Raw genomic sequence first — 19,100 nt, forward strand, 5'->3', positions numbered from 1 at the left:
TGAGAGGCTTTGCTGACTGAGATTAAGATGTCTAGCAGATATCTTGGGACACTACAGTGCTGGTCATAGTGCAGGATAAAAGACAGCAACACTTTATTTTTTATAATTTTACAGCAACAGTGAGCCACCATGTGGCTGCTGGGTATTGAACTCAGAATCTTTTTTTTTTTTTTTAGTAGAAACAAAGTCATTCTCCAGCACCTTACCTTGTCTTTATCCATAGCAGAAATAAATAGCTGGTCCCTTCAGAGGGGTGGCAGCAGTCTAGGGGTGGGGGGCGTCCAGCAGAGATGAAGAACTTGCTGGAAGGCCTTAGTCCTGGTTCTCAGTCAGCTGTCACCCTCTTCCTCAGGCTCTCCTTCAGATGCGCTCTCAGTCAGGTCGTCGCCCATTTGCTGGAATCTCCCTGACTGGGCATCCCACGTGCATTTGATGATCACTTTGAATTCAGTCATCTCATACCCAGACAACTTCAGAACACAGACCTGCTCTTGGGTCAGCACATCACCCTCCTTGCATACTTCGTAGTCAGACAACAGGGGTTACCACAATTTTCTTGAAGGCAGTGAGCAGACCTCAGCTGTGGCTCCGTGGAATGAGGGAACTGCTTCAGTGGCCCTGGATCCGGGCTCACAGTTAAAGTTGCTTTGTTCCCAGCTCTAGCAAAATCCATTTCTGTGTACTTTGTGAACCACTCATTCACCTCATCCTTCGTGCGGTTGGTAAAAAGGAGCCCAACTTCACCTCTCAACTTCGGGCGTGGCCCAGCATCTATCACTGAGTTTATTTTGACAGGGGTGATGAGGGGTGGGTTCATGGCACCAGCTGATCCAGAGATCCCTTTTCGAAGTCTGTGCCCTTTCTGATGACATTGTCACCTCAGCTAGGATTGGGAGATGAACCCCACCAAGAATGGTTACTTCGCAAGGGAGTTCAGTCAACCCCTGTTTATGACTGTGCGAGACCTAGGTCCCCTGTTACTAGAAGGTAGCCATGCTCCAGCCTGCTTGGTTATACAAGCCAATAAACTCACGTCTATATAGTTAATCCAGCTTGAACTGGTGCTAATGGACCTAGACTGACAACCTCTAAAAGCCATTGCTGAGGTGGACCCACAAACCTTCCTGTATAAATCAGGGCTCTCCACTAGATCAGAACCTCCAGAGTGGGCATCCGACTGTAGGAGATGTATTAGATTAGCTCACACAGAAGAGGGCTAGCCCCCACGATAGCTTCCTGCAGACCAGAGGGTAGCTGTTCATCTTACAAGCTAGAAGCCTCGGAAGGAGCAGTGATTCAGCCCCAGCCCAACGCTGGCCTTGACAGCTGCTCACACAAGCCTGAACTCAGTGTTTGAAGAACTTGAGGACTCACTTAGGCACAGCAGCAGAAAGCACAGCGCTTGGTCAGGAAGTCAAGTAGGATAAGAGCAAACCTCTTTCCTTTACTTACTTCCTGTCTGTGCCTTCAGCCGTGGGACAGCCCTGCCCACATTCAGGATGGGATTTTGCTTAACTTGCCAACTTACACTCTGATCTTCCCTGGAAACACTCTCCTAGATGCACAGGAGTGTGAGTGTGCCTTGCCCATGTTCTAGGTGGTCTCGGTTTGTTCAGCTTGACAGCCAAGATTAGCCTTCACCTTTGGGGCTCAGCCCCCTCAGACTCGAGGTGGAGTCTGCTTGGCAATTGCTCTGGTTCTTGGGAGCTGGAGCTCAGGCTGATCCTGACCCAACAAGGCACAGAGTCACTTGGAAAACCAGACGCAGGCCGGCTTGTGACGAGGCGAGAGTCCGGCAGCTGTCCAGCATTTTACAAGCAGTCCTGTTTCTTCAGGCCCTGCCAAGAATAAAAGTGAGAGCTCAGCAAGGAACGTTAGCCCAGAGCCATGGAGCCATCATGAAGCCTGCCCCCTGATGGCCTAGATCTGCCTGCCGCCTGCAGAGCCCTTGCTCTTAAGCTTTAAGTTCTGCTCCCAGGGAGCATGACAGACTTAGACCCTACCCTGGGCTCTGAAAGCAACCAGGCTCTATGGCGTCTCAGTTGGTCCAGGCCTGGGCAGTGTGCAGATGGACCAAGTCCAGTGTTTTGAGGCTTCTCAATGTTAAAAAGTGAAAAGGCAAAAAAATAAGGGTTTATCACAAACCGCCCCTTGCATGCATATTTTTGACACATGAATCCTTTGTACAGACGATTCAATTTAGGACAACTAGTTTACTTATGTTCTTAGAGTTTTTGTTTTATTTTTTAAGACAGAATCTTAAAAATCATATTATATGTGTCCGAGGAGATCCCTAAATTTATAGTACTCCTTCTGTCTCAGCCTCCCCAATACTAGGATTATAGGTAGGCACGACTATGTTTATTTTTACATAATAATTTGCAAGCCTTTGGAGGCAGCCTGGTCTGGCCAGGGAACGTGAGTTCAGGGTAGAGAATGCTGGTCCGTCAGCCTAGCTCCTCTGGCTTGTACAGGATAGTAGCTGCAGGGAACGTCAAAGGTTCGTGGCCAATGAGGGGAGGACCCACCACCATGCCATCGTTAGATCTGAGAGGGGGCATGGTGACACTCCTCACCTGCCCTCTACCCTACTCTCCCACCCTGAGCTGGTAACCCTGTCAACCCATGTCATCCTAAGAATTAACAGTCACCAGAAGGGGGCAGGCTTTAACTTCTAAAGCCCAGACACCATGAAGCTACAAGGAGGCAGGCTGGCTGGACCTGGCCACCAGACCAAGGGTAGGTACCTCAGCACAAGCTAGGCCTGGCTCAGAGGGTCTCAAGCCAGCCACTGGTCTCCTAGCTGTGTACTTTCCTTTAGGCTGGGTGCTGGCTTGAGCATTTCTTAAAGTAGAAGAGGTCTTCTGGGCTTATATATTTAATAGAGTAACTACAGGGCCAGCAGGGCTTTTGAGGGAGTTTATGCTACCCCTGAGTTACTCTGTACATGTGTCTTGGCCAATGCTGACGAAGTCCTTCAGGCTTCAGAAAACCCCAGACCTATCATGTTGCCTCATTGAAGAAAGACACAGATACAGATCTCCAAGATGGTCTTTGCTGTCCCGATGCCAGGCAGACAGTCCAGTTCAGTTCCTCACCACCACACAGGTGTTGCAGCACACCAGGGCCCTGGTCCTGGGGCCTTGTTTGGGGGCCACCTTTCAGCAGTGGGTCCCTGTGGGGTAGATCCCTGCTGGAACTGCCTTTTCTGTCTGATTTCTAAGCCATGAAACAACGAGGCCCTGGCATGGCTTGAACAAAGAGAATTTTTAAAAGACACAAGCTGGACACGCTGCCACGAGAGGGTGTCTGTCCAGATTAAGGCAAGCCCCAGCATGGGGCTTTGAAGGCCCCTGATTTCCCAGGGTGAGGATGGATTTCCACAATGGAATTAAGAAGAGGCTGGCCAAGCCCTCACTCAACAGCCAGGCAGCCCTCACCAGTCCTTTGAGGCTGCAGGGGAGGTTTCTGGTCAGGCAGTCGGTTCTCATCCCTAGTGCACTGTATACATTGCCTCAGCCCACTGTCCTGACACCAGAGTCCCTGAATCAGTGTCTGCTGCTATTGCTCTAACAATGCACAAGCCTCTTCCAGCAGGGTCCTGCTCTGTCCGCCTCTTGTTTACACCCTTTCAGTGACCAACCTCAACAGACTCAGGACTCAGACTCCTGCCCCTATCTCCATGAGCCCTACCCACCTCTCCAGCCATGGGGGTTTGTACTTCCCACCCACTTCCACCACCCCCAGGCTGCAAGGCATCCCTGGGTCCTTGGCTCACGTTCCTACCAGTTCTGTGCTGCCCACTCCCCAACATTCAATCTTCAGTTTAAATAGACCTTTCTTCCCTACCAGGACTGCCCCTCCTCCTGCCTCTGTCCTGCCCCCTCATCTTGTGAGAACATATATCCGATTCTTTGATATAAACTTCCTTTCCCTCAGCTACACAGAGTAGCTGGGCACCGAGCACACGGTAGATACTCGAAGAGTCAGTGCTTCCTCTCTCCAGCCCAAGGTAAATCTTAAAAGAGCGGGCTGGAGAGATGGCTCAGCCGTTAAAAAGGCTAGGCTCACAACCAAAAATCTTAAAAGAGCCACGAACACAGGGCTGGTGTCCTCAGTACTGGACCTATCCCAGGATTTCTGGTTCTTCTCAGGATGGACTTTTCAGTACACTTGGTAGTTCATGGGAAGGACTGTAAGCCAGGAAGAATGATGTACAATGGGCAGATGTGAATACAGGAGCCCATTTGGAACTCTCCCCTCTGTCTACTCAGAGAGCTCTTTCAGTGGCATTACCAGGGCTGGTACCCCATAGGCAACTCTACGAGCCATGCAGGAGCTTTTCCAGGTACCCTGGGTGGCAGAAGGTCCTGTCCCAGCTCCTGCCCTAGGGTACCGATCAACCATTAAGTCAGAGCAGCAAGTCGTAAAGCCTCAGAGACTAGGACAGTTCCATTTGTCTAGTAGGGAGAGCAATTGTCCCACCAGTTAGTTGGGTACTGCAGCTGGTAGGACCTGGAAAGTAAAAGCTGGCAGTGGTGGCACATACCTTTAGTCTCACACTAGGGAGACAGAGGCTGGTGAGTCTCTGTGAGTTTGAAGCCAACCTGGTCTACAGAGTGAGTTCCAGGACAGCCAGGGCTATATAGAGAAACCCTGTCTGAGAGAGAGGGAGAAAGGAAGAGGGAGGGGGAGAGGGAGCTGGAGAGATGATGGCTCAGGGGTTAAGAGCCCTGACAGCTTTTTCAAAGGTCCAGAGTTCAATTCCCGGCAATCACATGTGGCTCACAACCATCTGAAATGGAATTTGATGCCCTCTTCTGGCGTGTCTGAAGACTGCTCACATACATTAAAAAAAAACAAAAACAAAAACATAAAAACAAAACATAAACAAAACATAAAACAAAAACATAAAAACAAAAACATAAAAAAAAAAAACCAAAAAAACCCAAACTTTAAAAAAAGGAGAGAAAGACAGAGACAGGAGAGAGATACAAGACAGGTTTTAAATTTTAAACCTTGGCTAGGCCTGGGTGATGCACAGGACCCCTAATCTCCACACCTGGGATGCAGATGAAGGAGGACGGTGAGTTCCTGGCCAGACTGAGTTACAAGGCAACACCCTTTGTCAATAAACAAACCAACAAAGTAAAAATGAATATAAACATTCGAATAAATGTTTGCTCAGTTACTAAAAAAAGCCAACCAAGCTAACAAGGCAAATAAAATGGTGTCCTGAACAGTTAGTATTTGATAGGGGCCCCTAAAAACTCATGGTGGCGCCGCTGGACGGCACACGACCCGTCCTAACGAGTCGGTTTCTATTTACCTGGGATAATCAGTCACAGCTGATCGGACCAGGGTGGACACTGGGGTGACTGAAGATGATATGTCTTAGGACTTTCCACCTCCCAATCTTAGTCCAAAGGCCTCTGAGCTGGGCTCCTTCAGTTGTGAGACTTATGCTCACACCTCCTGGCTCCCCTGGCTATCCCTGTGTAAGGCTTGGAGAGCTGGGGTGTGTGTCTCAGTAGTGTGGCGAGGACTGAAGAAGGCACGAAGCTCTGAGTTCCATCTCCAGCACCTGAAAAAAATTCAAACTGGGGTAAAAAAGAAATAAGCAGGTAGATTTCTTTTCCGTTTGTTTTATGACATATGTGTCACGTCTAGAAAGCTGTTCAAGCCCTCAGAGATGGTCACCAGATGTTTACTGAAAGAAATGGAGAATCCTTTGTCATCCCACGGCCCCTCCCCATGGCTGTCCTAGATAAAACCCTGAAGAAACAAGGGCAAGCCAAACCCTTCTGGCCATTGTTCATTGAGATGACTCCCACAGAGCTACCCCATCCACAGCTGATGGTTTCTGGTTAGGGATCTTTGCTCTCATGCAAATATTCAGTGGGGACACTTCAATGACCTCTGCAGAACTCAAGGAGCTCTGTCTGCCACCTTGGAGCAGATCTGAGCAGCCCCACAGCTCACCAAGTCCCAGAGCTGTGGACGGCCTCTTCTGAGGCAGTCCGAGGCCTCCTAAGAGTGGGAAGCTGGAACCCGTGGCTGATAGAGAGATCAGTAGGCAGCTGGCTTATATTCCCCGTCACCCGAAAAGAAAATCAATTGTAAACATCAGATAAAATATGACAGGCGCTTTAAGAATGTATTTTACAAGCAGCGCACTATGATGGGAATAGTCTCGGCTGGAGGGAGACCTCGTGTCTGAGCCATGTCAGTGAGCTCTGGCCTAGAGCCTCTTAGTGTTGGCTCTACTGGCTACGGCAGCATCACAAAGCTTCCGATGCCCAGACTTGAGGGCGCCTTGGGCCAGGCTGATGGCAGCTGGGAGGCTGGCCAGAGAGGGTCTTGGCCTGGAGGTTAGTGGGTCGAGGGCTGTGATCTCTTGTGCACTGAGAGTGAGGAAGCCAGTTCTCAGGTCACTGGGCGCTTCCTGGGGACTGTGGTCATGTATGTGCTTCTTTAGGATTTAGCCCTTTTACCTTTGAAATGGGGCTAGCCCACACAGGTAGCGAAGTGGGGAAAGAATAAAATAATAGGAGTATTGTTTAATTGTATTTATTTAATATGTATGTATGTATGTATGTATGTATGTATGTATGTATGTATGTGTGAGACAAGGTCTTTCTGCATAGCCGTGGAGCTCACTCTGTAGACTAGGCCAGCCTCACACTCAGAGGTCTGTGTGCCTCAGCCTCCTGTGTGCTGAGACTGCAGATGTTCGTCACTGTAGTCCTACCCTGGGAGAACATCTCTGCCAACATTGCTGTTACCTTGAGTGAGGAAACTTCTGTCTTCTGGATTTTCTGCACTGTAGGTGGGTGCTGCTGGGTCCTAAAGACTGCATATGCAGTGCTCCTGAAGGCCAGACGAGGGCACCAGATCCTCTGGAACTGGAGTTACAGACGGTTGTGAGCTACCAGGTGGGTGCTGGGAACCAAATCCGAGTCTTCTGCAAGAGCATCCAGTGCTCTTAACCACTGAACCATCTCCCCAGTTCTCCCCTGGCCATGGAACTGCTTGACGCCATAGTTACTGAGGTGGACGCCTGTGTGCCCAGACTCCTATGGGCTTGTCTTTCCTGTCGAGCAGGTGCTGCCCTCCTCACAGCTATAGATCTGTGCTGTCAGTCAGAACTGGCCAGGTCCTGACTCCATCCTAGTCCCCACCGCTCCTGAAGATGATTGACAGAGAGGGTTCATCTACTCATCTGTTCCATAGATAGTGGGGTAACCTGGTCTCATGGGCCCTGTTGAACCAACTACAGCAGAACATGTTTTATTTTGATTCTACGATGTCTCCCATAGCCTCCGTGCTTTGAAAATTTGCTCTCCCGTTGGTGGTGCAAGCTTTTTAGAGCTGTGGAAACTCCAGGAAGTAGAAACTGACTAGTGAAGGTCGCTAGGGTTAGGACACTAAAAGTTATACAGACTTTTAGTTCTAGTCTGGACTCTTCCAGACGTGGTTGGCCACTGTGTAAGAAACCACACACTTCTACCACCAAGGGCTTTGTCGCACCTTCCTCAATGTGATGGACCCCAATCCTGAAATGGTGGGCCAATATCAATCTTAAGTGTTATTATACTGGTTTTTCAAGATAGCATTTCTCTCGTAGCTCAGACTGTCTTGGAACTTTGTCGACTAGGCTGGCCTTGAACTCAGAGACTCAGAGATCTGCCTGCCTCTGCCTTCTGAGTGCTGGGATTGAAGGCGTGTGCACCACCACTTGGCTTTAATTTATATATATATGTGTGTGTGTGTGTGTGTGTGTGTGTGTGTGTGTGTGTGTAGCGTCTCACTATGGCATAAGCAATTCCACTGCCGGGGAGGGCAGGCGAGATGGCTCAGTGGTTAAGGACACTTGCTACTCTTGCAGAAGACTTAGATTCGGTTCCCAGCACCCAGATGGCAGCTCCCAACTGTCTGTAACTTCAGTTGTAACTCCTGTGTGGCCTAGAACTCACCATGTAGACAGAAATCTACCTGCCTGAGAATAATAACACAGAACCCAACCTGATCCTGATGATGCAATTATGGGACATAATGGCCTTCTCCTCTGAGGACAGGGGGACATGGGGACGCTGTTTTGGTGACATTTCTAGTGTCCATTAAGAACTATCAGAGTTGGAGGTTGGTGGGATGGCTCAGGGGTCAATGCTCGTGTTGTAAACACTTGAGTGTGATCCCTGGGACCACACAGGTAGAAAGGTCCTCTGACACCCACACACACGCTCACACAAACACTCACAAGATAAATTAAACAAACAAAAACAGTAGAGAGGGTTGGGTTGGCAGCTCCAGGTTGAGAACTCACACAAGGCCCTGGGTTTAATTCTAGCACACGCAAGAAAACCCAGAACAATCAACAAAGGGGAGAAATAATGGAGCTGCTTCTGAGTAAAACTAGCATTTGACGGACTTCAGCTGTTTGGCATCTGTCTTTCTTTTCTTTTTTTCTTTTTTTCTTTTTTTCTTTTTTGACCTGGGAAGTAGGTAAAACATGTGTCCTTCTACCTGACAGAAAGGGGGCTCATATTGCTGTCTGTTCCACAGTTATCCCACCCCCTCACTCAAACACTGTCCTTCTTTAGGTCTCACCCCATCTTACTTGCCCTTCCTCAAGGCCAGTCCTTCCTCTCACCGGCTGCCCTTCCTTGATGAGGTTGGGTCTTTGATGCTTGAGTCACACTGGCTCTCCTCGTTGCCAGGGGCTGCTAGCACGGGTGTGAGACCAGGTGCTGGCTGAAGAATCTGCCCTCAGAAGAAGGACTGGGCCTTTCCTGTGGTCTAATAGAAAGGCCCCATTAGAAACGCTGCCTTGCACTTTGTGCCTTCAGTCATGGCTCCATGTGGTTGCTTAGAGCCATGAGGAAGGCTAGCTGAAGGTTCAGGTCCATGTGTCTACTGGGGATGTGTATTGGTTGTGTAAGGCCACGGTAACACCATGCAACACACGGCATTTAGCTAGAAATGTCATAGATCATGGCAAAAAGGCAGGTGGGAGGGGCGGGAAGACTGTAAGGCCCGGAGGCAGGAAGGGCAAGGTGAAAGAGGGTCTCCTGGACCGGAGAGGACCACTGCACTATGAACTCAGCAGCTGTGGTGGTCAGCACAAGATTGAGTCAGCTGACATCCTAACATGGGGGGAAAGGCTCGTGAGCCCCCACCCCTAGCTGAGGAGTTAGCCAGCTTGTGGTTACCGAGGGAGGGTATGGTCTCTGGTAAGGAGGTTAGTCACAATCCAAAGATGACTCCACAGCCACAAGTATTTGGGCAGCACAGATTGTTCTAGAAATATTGGGAAGGATGGGGTGGCTATTGTTAGAGTTAAGGGGAAGGGTGTGGGTGAATGTGGTCAAAACATACGGTACATATGTATGTATATGTATGAAAATCTCTGAGAATTAATGCAAATATTATATACATGAAAAAGAAGACTCAAAGACATCGTTCACATGCTTGGAGCCAGCTGAACAAGACTGCCTTGTTCTGGGTGTTTCTTCTCCTACTCCAGGTTCTGGGAATGATGGCGGAGGCACCAAGTTCAGGCCCAGATGTGCAAGCCTGGGGCTAGCCTTGGCCTACATCTGTGTTCCAATATACGTGAGTCAGAGCAAGATTTGCAGCTGGGACCGGTGTACCTACCTCACCAGTGTGGGCATAGGCTAGAGGGCAGCGGGGAAGAATAGGAGCCTCTATTCCAGTCTACCACAGAGTAGGTGGAGGGATAGAAGAGTCTGCTCCTGGAGGCTGGAGAGATGGCTCAGGGGTTAAGAAACTGACTGTCGGGGTTGGGGATTTAGCTCAGTGGTAGAGCGCTTGCCTAGCAAGCGCAAGGCCCTGGGTTCGGTCCCCAGCTCCGGAAAAAAAAAGAAAAAGAAAAAAAAAAAGAAAGAAACTGACTGTCCCAGGTTTGGTTCCCGGCATCCACATGGTAGCTCAAGTCTATTTATAACTCCAGTTCCAGGGGCTCTGATGCCCTCTTCTGCTACATGGTCCTACATGCATATGGAGTATATAAGCTTCTATAACCACAACCACATATACATACACACAAAAAGGAAAAAAAATTTTTTAAAAGCTATCTTTTTTTTTTTTTTTTTTTTTGGTTCTTTTTTTCGGAGCTGGGGACCGAACCCAGGGCCTTGTGCTTCCTAGGCAAGTGCTCTACCACTGAGCTAAATCCCCAACCCAGGAAAAATAATTTTTAAAAACTGAATCTGCTCCTCGAGTATATGCGAGAGTCGTTGACCTCACCTAGCTCAGGGCTGCCCTACTTTGATGCTTTTGGTTGTTCAGAAACAGAATGCTTCTCTACGTTTTTAAGAACTGGGTCTTGCCTGGCAATGGTGTAAGTCTTTAATCCCAGCACTCCGGAGGCAGAGGCAGGCAGATCTCTGAGTTCAAGGCCAGCCTGATCTACGGAGTGAGTTCCAGGACAGCCAGGGCTACACAGAGAAACACTGTCTCAGAGATAGATAGATAGATAGATAGATAGATAGATAGATAGATAGATAGATAGATAGATAGATAGATGGATGGATGGATGGATGGATGGATGGATGGATGGATGGATGGATGCATGGATGCATGGATGCATGGATGCATGGATGCATGGATGCATGGATGCATGGATGGGCGGGCGGGTGGGTGGGTGGATGGATGGATGGATGGGTGGATCGATCGATCAACTGACCGACAGACCGACAGACCGACAGACAGACAGACAATAAAAGAACAGGGTCTTTCGTTCCTCAGGGTGCCAGCTGGGAAGTGGATGGTGAGACAGGTTAGAACCCTCTGATACTCTGGGTCTCAGCCCCTTGCTCTGCCTGCATGCCTGGGCCCTGCACTGTGCGTCTGAGGGTGTAATGTGAGTCAGCCCCTTCCTCTGCCACTCTAGACCCAAAGAAGCTTTGCCACCACAGGGCCCTTGGAGGGTCAGGCTGGGGGCTCTGATTGTGCTCCAATGGACTCCCAAGCAGGGTCTGGCTCTAGTGTGCTCTGGTGATAGGCAGACTCAGGAGCTGCGTTCTTTCCTTTGAAAGAGACTGAGGACTCTATCTGGTTAGGTTTTACTCAATGCCTCTGGTCCTAGGCTTTGGGACCACTGCGTGCAAAGACAGTCTCACCATTTTTACAGCACCAGGACCACCCAGAACCACTTAGTGCAGTCTCCTGCCTCCATGTAGGTACCTCTGCCTCCCTAGGCTGACAACACCCCACAGAGGCCAGTGACTTCCTTTAGCCTCTTGTGAACTGAGAACCCAGCCGCTCCCAAGACATCTAAAGAATAGCTTACATGAACTGGATTTTCTCCAGATTTAAAAGATGACAGTGGTGAGGAGCAGTCATATTTTGTACTTGTGCTGGTTTAAGTCATCAGTATATAACAGAAAACTCAAGAACAGTTTTGTTTGTTTGTTTGTTTGTTTGTTTGTTTTTGAGACAGGGATTCTCTTGTGTAGCCCTGGCTGTCCTGGAGCTCTATAGACCAGGCAGCCCTCAAACTCGCTGAGATCCACCTGCCCCTGCTTCCCTAGTGCTGGGATTAAAGATGTGCAAAAACCATATTAAATAGGGTACAGTTTAAATCTTTTTTTTTTTCTAGAACAAGTCCCGATGTAGGCAGCTGAGGATTAGAAGATAACTCTGCCACTACCCGTTACCAGCCTTCTTTTTTTCCTAACAGCCACAACATTGGTTTTCATTCCCAAGATCCCGACATGGTCTAAAATTGCTCCCACAGCTCATGCCATCGTGATCAGAGTTACAGGGACAGCCAGGGCTACACAGAGAAGCCATATCTGCACATACAAAGGATGCTGCCAGCTTTCTGTCATGGCTTCAGAGGTGTCACTCCATAACTGCTTAGTCCTGTCCCTGCTGGCTTTTGGACATACATGTTATAGAAGAGGCTTTCCTTAATGGTGGACAGAAAGTGACAGGGGAGGAGAAAGGAACAGGGTCCTCACAGCTCCTTCAAGGTCAGCCATGGAACTTCTCACAACCAGGGCCTGTCTCCTAAAGGTTCCACTACCCTGTAGCTCTGTTGGCTGGGGACCAAGCCTTTAACAAATGGGTTCTGGGGACATTCAAGGTCCCATACCATTGTAAGCCTCTAGTATACTCCAAGCTGGGTGTTGTCACCCGACAGCTGACATGTAGCCTCTCCTTCCTAGATATCAGTGAGGGAATGACGGACCAGAGTGAAATGTAGTTGGGCTTTATTCTCAGATTACAGTGGTTTTCAGAAGTCCTGGCAGTGCGTCCTGCAGTGGTTTCTCATGGTCACTGTTTCTAAAGTGACCTTCTCCTGTTTGCCGCAGTTCCCACCAAGCACTGTGGCTTCCCATTGCCAAACCTTCAGCTCTGACAACCATGAACTTACCACTGTAAGGGCTGGGAGACAACCCAAGGACGTGTTGTCAGACACATGCCCTGTGTCCCTGTGTGGACAGTGTGCTAACACCAGCAGCAGCCTTGTGGCTGTAACGTGGTAGACACTATCTCTCAGGGAAGGCAGCTGATTCCAGGTATAAAAAGACCAATTAAATCAAACCTATACTCCTTCCAGACCAGAAGTGTCCTCAACCTGCTGGTGGTAAAGAACTTTCTTCGGGTGGAGTGGTAGGGTGTTTCACTGCTTGTCACCAGTGTCAGGCGTCAGTGACCCAGAATCAGGCTAAAGGTGCCCAGAGGAGAGAAGCTGTTTGAGCTCCCAGGTCCAGCAGAAACACGGCACCCTGCTCAGCTCTCCAGGGAACCCAGGGCGCTCAGTGCACGTTTCCACCTTTTGCAGGCTCCCCAGGAAATCTTCTGAGCCTAGGGCCTGTGAGATCTTGCTGGAACCAGCTTGTATCCCGCTCCAGCAGCGCTCCGCCTGGCTGAGACTACTCAGGCTGGGTGAGCCCCAGGGTGCAGCGGACCTTCCTGGGTGGCCTCCCTCCTGCCCAGCCCAAGGGCGTCTTGCAGCTATAAATTGAGTAAATTGAAAATGTTACTGGGGTTGGAGATAAAAGAGAGAGCTGGTGTCTCCATGAATAAAACATGGGAAGGAGGCCATTTCTTGGAAAAATAGAGAGAATAAATTGCGGTGGATCAATTTTATCTAATTTCTTGGCCGAGCTTCTGACATGCAAATGAATGCGCTCATAATTTATGAGTGAGCTGTAGAGATTACCAGAGGGAAGGGAGGCTGGAGTTCTGCTGGAGAAAGGGGGGCACAGCCAAAGATTTAGCGAAGGCCACCAGGCGCTTTCTCCTTAATACCATAAGATTTAGAAGCCCTCCCGGGGAAGACAAGAGCCAGAGTAGAGAAGATTCTAGATTCCTGGTCTGGTCTTTGGGGCCGATTCTGCTCACCCACTCTATTCCTGCAACCCTGCTAGCCAGCCCTGACCACAGTAGAAATGGTCAGGCCCCAGGCCTTTGCTCATCCTGTCCTGCTACCTCTCACAAAGGTTTGACCAGCTTAGTTTTCCCCTGAACTTGGGTCTGGCTCAGTACTCCATATGCTTATACCCTTCTTCTGCACTCCAAGAGTGTACACTTGCCCCTGGTCCTAGTGCCCAGTGTCACACACTAGTGTGTTTCCTTTACAATGGCTGTAAAATACCTGCACCGGTTACCAGCATTAAGCAAACCAGATCTCTGTGTACAGTGGGGTTTGCCTCCTATTGAATGCTAATGCAGTGAGTGCCCAAACACCAGTCATTTGCTTTCAAAAGCTGCCCCCACTGATGAATCAAGGAAAATCACTAATCCTATCACAGACTCTATCACTCTCTCTTACGTCACTGACCGGGAAGCAAAGGGTTGGTGGCTATTGGTCGTTAGGTGTGCCTAGCCCACTCTTCTTGCAGTGGGCTTAATGGGAATGGACTCTGTCTATGCCACGTGGCTCTAACTAAATTGGAGGGAGGGGGAGAGAAAGAGAGAAGGGGGGAGAGAGGGAGGGAGGGAGAGAGAGAGAGAGAGAGAGAGAGAGAGAGAGAGAGAGAGAGAGAGAAGAATACAAATCTCGGGTGACTACAGTATGCTTTTTCTTTTTGTTGAGAGTGACCATTGTGGTAATCATGTGACAGTGGCTGTGCTGGGACCAGAGTACAATGGACTCCATCATGTCACCAAGTGCTTTGCAAAGCCCTGAGTGAGGGAGCTGGAGTGTGCAGCCTTTTCTCCAATCCCTCCTCCTCGATGCTGTCTTTCTGGAGTAGGTGCTGGGGAGCTTGGAGAGAGGGTATGGACATCTCTAGGTCCCATGCCATCCTCTCGGGAGCCATGCTGTCACAGAGAACAGTTAAGAACTAAATATGACCTGGTGGTTGTGGCACACGCCTTTAATCCCTGCACTAGGGAGGCAGAGGCAGGTGGAGTTCTCTGAATTAGAGACCAGTCTGGTGAGTTCCAGGATATCCAGGGACACACAGAGAAATCTTGTCTTGAAAAACAAATAACAAACAAATACCCCACCCCCCGACTCCCAAAGAACTGATTGCATCTGGTGTCTGGATTCAGTGGCTGGTTCTAGAGGTAGTATTTTGGAGAGTGATTGGTTTGGCTTGGTTTGTGTGGTTTTTTTTTTTTTTTTTTTTTTTTGAGATAGGGTTTCTGGCTGTCCTGGAATTCCATCTGTAGACCAGGCTGGCCTTGAACTCAGAAAATCACCTGCCAATGCCTCCAAAGTGCTGAGATTTTTGTAGCATGTGCGTTGGGCAGATTTGAGTGTGAGACCACGCCAGCACCAGTCGCTTCATGGGCAATCTCTCACACGCAGAGGGAGACACTGGATACTCCTCCTGTGACCAGAGGGAGGCGCCCAGAGCCAGGGAGAGGGCCGTCACCAGCACCTGAATGTGCAGACACAGGCTTCTTTTCTCCAGACTTCCTCTTCTCCAAGACTGTAGGAAAATAATGTCTGGGTCTGGGGCATAGGTCAGTGGTGGAGGACTTTTCTAGCAACCAGCAAGCTCTCTATGGCTGACAACGAGACAGCAACACTCTCAAGCTGGCAGGGCCTACTCTGGTGTTTCGTTAGCACACTCTGAGCTGAGGCAGGCACTTTACTTGCTTTTTTTTTTTTTTTCCTGTGGTGCTGGGAATGCAGCTGGGCCTTGTGAATTCTAGGCAAAGCCTCTACCCCTGAGCTGTACTCCTAGGCCTCCAACAGAGCCTCTATCACTTTGTACAGGAGGAAACTGAGGCACAGAGCTTGGTGACTGACTGGAGAAGCCCATGGATTCGGACTCATGTCTAAGCAGCTCTGAAGCTCAGAGCTCATCCCTCTCTGGCCACCTCTTGTTTGCTTGGTCAGCCAGAGTGGCAGTCTTGAAGCTAATACGTCAGACCTCACAGTGGAGGCAGCCTTGATCTACCCCACTTCCCTCAGGACACTCTTGCCTGTCCCTTGTCCCTGATAGAAAGCAGGGCCTTTTAGCTTGAGTTCCTGAAAGACTTGGCAGGAAGTTTGGTTTCCTCCCCCTGAGAATGGCCTTGTATCTCTTCTCCCAGCCCCCTTCCCCTCCCCCAACCCCATGTGGTTTCCTTAGCATCAATGGTTGTGGCCATCCTTTAAGTGGCCCCTCTGGTCACTCAGGACTATCTTTCTATCACATCCATCAAGGATCCCCTGGTTTCTTTTGTTTGTTTGTTATACTGAGGGCTTGATTATTCCTATGACCCGGGCTACGGGGAGGGCAGAGCCAACACCTGTTTGCCTCTAGGGTCGGCTCCCAGTAGCTGCTCAGTCATTGTTGAAAGAAAGTGTTGAGCCCAGGTTTTTCACCCAGAGGGGAGGAGGGCTGCTGGGAAGAGACTCTGTGACACCAAGACAGGAAGTATGGAGGGACAGTGGTGTAGAGGATGAGGCCAGGCTGCTACCCCCAGGGCACCCACATGTGGAGTGAGTTGCAAAGCTACCAGTGCAGGGGAAACAACAGCACCTTAGGATCCTGTGATGAAAGGGGGTGTCATTAAGGGCTTGAGGTAAGGGCTGGGTGTCCCCCTTCATTCCTTTTAGGGCATTCTGTGGTGACAGCAGCAAAAAATCAGATTGTCCTGGAACGTTGGGGCTCGAAAGGAAAGTGAGGTCAAAAGATAGGGAGTCCCGGCCTGAGTCGCAGGAAGTCCACTTGTACAGGGGGAAGCTGTATAAAGCTTGAGTCTACACTACAGTTAGGCCTCTTTGGGTCGAAAGAGTTAAAAATAAGTGGAGAAATGCCCAAAATGCAGTGTCTCTTCATCTCTTACATCGAAAAACTAACACTTTAGTGTGCTCCAAAGTCACTGTGAAATGTGATTCTTTACTTCGGATGACCTGGGTGTCCTGAGTAGGTGACAGGGAAAAGGGGTGTGGTCTTCATAAACATTCCCACCTTGGCCTCTGTGGCATCGGTTGGCCCTTTCAAGCCTGCTGAGGCAAAGGTTCCATGGTCTCCAAGATGCTGGACCAGATAGTCCCAGGTGTGGATCTGACTCGGGGAGTCCTCCGAGCCTCGTTTCTGGAACCACTGAATGGCGTACTCTTAAATGGCGTACTCCTCTGCTGTTACAGTGATGATCTGAAGCTGGGTGCGTAGGGTGCTTGGTCAAGGCCAGCTTCATCTACAGAGCTGAGTGTGGCCTCTGCATACCATTCCTGCCATTGCTTCCCAGAATGGGTTCAGAACACTTTGCTAAGAGGACCCATCCCTGGAAAGCAGAAATGGGACTTATTTTAGTCATGTGTGTTAGCTTTGTCTGCATTCTTGTGTGTTTACTATGCTTGTACCTGGTGCTCATGGAAGTAAGAAAAGGGCATCAGATCCCCTAAAACAGGACATAGAGAAGGTTGTGGGCTGCCGTGTGAGTGTTGAGATTCGAACTTGTGTCCTCTGAAGGAACAACAAGTGCTCTTAACTTCTGAGTCATCTCTCCCGCCTAGGGACTTTTCTTCTTAAATCCATTCCTTATGGGAAAGTCTTCAAATGGAATTCATATAATTTCTCATATTTAATTGTATGTGCAATTACAAACAATGAACTGTGAACATTAATTGAACAGACTGGGGGATTTTTGTCTTCAAATCACAGATCTTTTAAATCCTTCTCAGGCTACATAAGAAGTTGGCCTGAGAAAATGAGCTTCCAGGGGTGCCCTGCAGCCCCTTATGTGGCACAGTGGTTTCTTCAGGAAGGCAGACTACTGCAAGCAAGCGGTCAAGCTAGGAACCTGCAGTGTTGAGAGCACAGCCTTCTCAGGCCTCCCATCTTGCCTGTGTGTATGATTAAATAATGGCCTTTTCGCTGGCCCCACCTTGACACATAATAAGTCTCCATCTATCCATCCATCTGTACAACATCCATCCAAACATCCAAATACCTAAACATTTGCACATTGTTCTGCCCATTCTCCACACATCTATTCACCAATCTAACTATACTTCCATTTGTTCAAAACATTTACAAAGTCATCAACCTATCCATCCACTCCCCCACACTTGCACTTACCATCTATCCATACACACAGCCATCTATGAATCTTCCCTCTGTCATCCCTCTTAGTGGCTGTGAAGAGACACCATGACCAAGGTAACCCTTGTAAAAGAAAACATTTAATTGGGAACTTGCTTATGGCTTTAGAGGCTTAGTTGATGATCGTCATGGTGGGAAACAGAGAGAGGCATAGCAGTGGAACAGTAGCTGAGAGCTTTACACCCTGACCCGCAGGCAGCAGGCAGAGAGAGAGACAAAGAGGGAGGGAGGGAGGGAGAGAGAGAGAGAGAGAGAGAGAGAGAGAGAGAGAGAGAGAGAGAGAGACAGAGAGAGAAGCTTGGCATGGGGCTTTTAAAACCTCAATATGCAACCCAAGTGACACACCTTCTCCAACAATGCTACATCTATTTCAACAAGGCCACACCTCCTAATACTTCCCAAACAGTTCCACTAGGGACAAAACATTCAAATACATAAACCTATGGGGACGATTCTCATTCAAATAACCACTCTCCATCCATCCATCCATCCATCCATCCATCCATCCACCCGTCCCCCACATCCCAGCAAGCAGCATTTGTTGATACCTGCTCATGTGCTAGACTCTTGGCATAGGAGTATGCATAGAACACACAAAAAAGTCCTTTCTCTACGGAAGCCAGTATTTTTTAACAAGGGCAACAAAGGTAGCAAGGACATTAAATAGGGCTGTCATAGAGCCAATCACAAGTATAAAGATTTGGAATAAGTGCCTGGAAAAGAACTTAATTAAACATGGGGCTAGGATAAGGAGAGAAAACTAGAGGGTAGGGCTGTAGGTGAAATAAAGCAGTCCCAAAGAACATGGTACTAGAGTAAGAGCTTGAGGGGGGCTGGGAAGCAGGTGATGTGGGTGGGAAGAGAGAGCACCCCAGGAAGGAGAGAGGCCAAGGCCCAGCAGAGAACAGAGGAAAGGCAGCTCAACAAAGATGGTTCACCTCATAAGACTTTCACTCGGAAACTAGAACCACTGCACTGCCCCCCAACAGAGACGTGACACGCTCTGGTCCACTTTGTGAAGGTTCATTCCAGCTGCCTGGTTAAGGGCAGAGCTGTCTGCCCATTGTTGAAGCCACTGGCCACCCGTGGATGTTGAGGGCTTGGAGCGTGGCTCATCTGAATCAGGCGTGCTGTGTGTGTCCCTGCAGCCTGTTGCCAACGGCTGAGAAAGAGGACAGGCAGCATCAGCAGCCCTAATGCTGACTACGCACGGACACGATGATGCTTCGGAGAGTTAAAGTGTGATATTAAAATTCATCTCTTCGACTTCTCTTTATTGTTTTAAAAGTCAGGAGTCTTTCTTTTAAAAAGTTGATTTCGGAAGTAGGAAGTAGAATGGCGGGAAAGTAAAAAGAAAGAAGGGCTGGAGAGAGGCCGGGATGTGGTACCAAGTTGCCCAGATAGGGTGGATGGTTAATGTTCACACTCAGAATGCTTCCAAACAGCCATAGGACGAATGGCCTCACCACAGAGGATTGACTGATGCTTCAGGCAGTGAGTACACTCACTACCCTGGTTTGAGCTTCGCACTCTTGTCAGGTGTATCTAGACAAGCCATGGTACTCTAGCAAGAAA

At 49.1% G+C, this 19,100-nt stretch overlaps 1 pseudogene; it reads right to left on the reverse strand.

Moving 5' to 3' along the window:
- Positions 1 to 329: 329 nt before the first annotated feature.
- On the reverse strand, positions 330 to 817 carry Mrto4-ps7 (mRNA turnover 4, ribosome maturation factor, pseudogene 7; annotated as a pseudogene).
- Positions 818 to 19,100: the final 18,283 nt, after the last annotated feature.

Source organism: Rattus norvegicus, chromosome 19, assembly GCF_036323735.1.
Source record: "Rattus norvegicus strain BN/NHsdMcwi chromosome 19, GRCr8, whole genome shotgun sequence".
In the NCBI taxonomy this organism is placed as follows: Eukaryota; Metazoa; Chordata; class Mammalia; order Rodentia; family Muridae; genus Rattus; species Rattus norvegicus.